The 2,556-nt window shown below is 35.7% G+C and overlaps 1 pseudogene; it reads left to right on the forward strand.

Annotated features, from left to right (window-relative positions):
- Positions 1-572: 572 nt before the first annotated feature.
- On the forward strand, positions 573-693 carry LOC120605669 (uncharacterized; annotated as a pseudogene).
- The last annotated feature ends 1,863 nt before the right edge of the window (positions 694-2,556 follow it).

Genomic DNA, 2,556 nt, shown 5'->3' on the forward strand with positions numbered 1-2,556 from the left:
GTAGAAAGTAGAAATATTTTATAAAGCAAAGCTGTGATGGACCTAAGTTGGGGATGAAGCAGTTAGAATCGGTGGCCCCTGGGACAAGCACTATGGCACTGTCAATAGAGAGTGGATACCCAATATTAAAATTAACTAAAATCCAATCTGTCTTTTAGTGTCATGTGCTGATCATTCTAAAGTCAGGAATAAAATACTCTTCTCCACAACTATACTGTTTGTGTAAGTTCTAAACGATTTCTGTGGTTACTGTTGAATTTTAATAATGTAAGTGGACATTTCGAAGTAGCACCTTTTTGTGACTTGGGCTTTACAAACGTTGTATTCTGCATGAAAGTTCATTTGGAAAACTGTCAGGTGCACATTTCCTGGATCTCCGTAGACTCAGCTACCACACTCATTACTGCGACAGATAAATATGTAAGTATAATATTTCCCCTTTTGTTGAAAATGCAATAATGTATTTTAAAACTATTAATCCATTGTTTTCATTCTATACTGTAATCTCTATTTTACTAATAATTATTATTCCTTGTACAACTATAAATGCAGATTGCACTAAAAAAATTCAGGTCTACAGCCATGCTACCCTGAATGTGCCCGATCTTGTCTGATTTTGGAAGCTACCTGCAGAGTTGGGTCTGGTTAGTACTTGGATGGGAGACCACCTAGGAATACCAGGTGCTGTAGGCATTTAAAAAAAAGAAAAATCAGTGTCTGCATTTCTTTTCTGGACACTACTATTATTAGTTTCATTTCATGATTTTTACAAAAAATAATTTTGTTATATAAAACAAGGGAAGTGTTAAAAAATTATCTGCTTCAGATATAAAATACACTGGGTGCTCTACTGAAGCAAAGATAATATATTATCTGAATAACTGGAGGATAAGGTCTTCTGCTTAATCAAATGATCTACTGATGGTTCTCTAGTAGATCATTGCTGTGTGCATATGCAGAAATGCGCATTAGTGAAAGCACTAGGTAACACAATGGTAGGTAATAGAATATTAAGACGTTAAAATGAGGGCTTATGGCATATGTTTAATTCACACTCCCGTCTCTCAAAGAATATAAAAGTTGTCTGTAGTTTATTATGTTCAATCTCAATAAAATTTCCTTGGTCCTGAAATATAATTTCAGAGTACTTTTATAAAGAAAAAGAAAGGAGTTGTCACATTTCCCATTGTCCCCACTGAGATTTACACGTTTAAATGAACTCAATAATATTTGAGGTCTTTTATAATACAAGAGACTTGGTCCCTCTGAATCAGCTGATCAGATTAGTTTTTTGTTACTCAACTCTTCATTCATCCAAACCATGGTAAAGATTCTTGAAACACTCATGGGTAAATCTATGAGGCAAAATAGCTGCACCATGAGATTACAGACTAGTTTCGATATCAGTGCTCTGCCATTTAGATCTTTTTGAATTTACTTTTCAGTTGTTGCTGAAAACCAGTTACTGAGGATCAAGTACAGGTTGTGGACCTGGGTCAGGTTTTCACAAGAAGGGCTTCTATTTTCTATTCCAATTGCTGCAGACAGGAATAGGCACCTACAGGTTCATTTGGGCAACAATGGAGTGCCATAAAGCTCGATATTCATGCTGAAGCTTCATTAGCTATACAAACCTGACATCCTGTCAACACATCGACCCAAATTTGTATATGCAAAGGTTTGCCTTAGCAACCTTGGCAGCTATCTAAGGGAGTCTTCTTTGGAAGGAAGCCCACCCTTGGGGGCAGGAGACGCTTCCTCAAAACCCAATCTTTATCCAATTTCTCACTCAAAGAGACATTCATTGCATTTCATCAAGAAGTAAAAATATGAATAAATTGCAACTCACAAGTCTCCATAAACTGTACCACATGGTTTTTACGACAACTTTTGCTGGCTTTAAAGGAAACAACAGCCTAAATGAAAATTTAAAAAATTCTTCAGCAATTAATAACTGAGTAATAACTATGTCAGGCTCCAAATTAAGCACCGTGGCTCTCATAAAAAGCACACGGCAGGTACACCTGAAGATGAGTTCCTGCAAATAAACATATACACCAAGCCAGTGAGATCACATGCATGTTTGCATATAAAATGAAACTGTGATTAAACATCTAAGTGTGATAAATTCCACATGAGTGGTACAGAAAATAAGAGCTAGACATGTTCAGAAAGAGAAATCTTTATTGACTATGATAACAGGTGAGCAGGTTTCATGCTCTAAAATGAGTCTTGGATTAATCTGAAGATTAAATTGGCCAGTTCACAGTGTGGACAATAAAAGCTTTATGAAAAGTAAAACTTCTGAGTGGACAATAGCAATACCCTCTCAAAGATATTGAAGTACAATATCTTTCTATTTAATGATAATACTTCTATGTTAAATCATAGTCAGTTCCTGGTCCCTTAAGATTTCCAAGTCATTTCCAGCTATTCTTTAGATCTCCTAATGTAGAGCTAATTATTCTGCATTTTCCACTATAATCATGAATAGTTACTCCACCATCTTACCTTGACATAAAGTGACCATGTTCCTTTTCTGTCTTCCACAAGTGC

Source organism: Pteropus medius, unplaced genomic scaffold, assembly GCF_902729225.1.
Source record: "Pteropus medius unplaced genomic scaffold, Ma_sr-lr_union100, whole genome shotgun sequence".
In the NCBI taxonomy this organism is placed as follows: Eukaryota; Metazoa; Chordata; class Mammalia; order Chiroptera; family Pteropodidae; genus Pteropus; species Pteropus medius.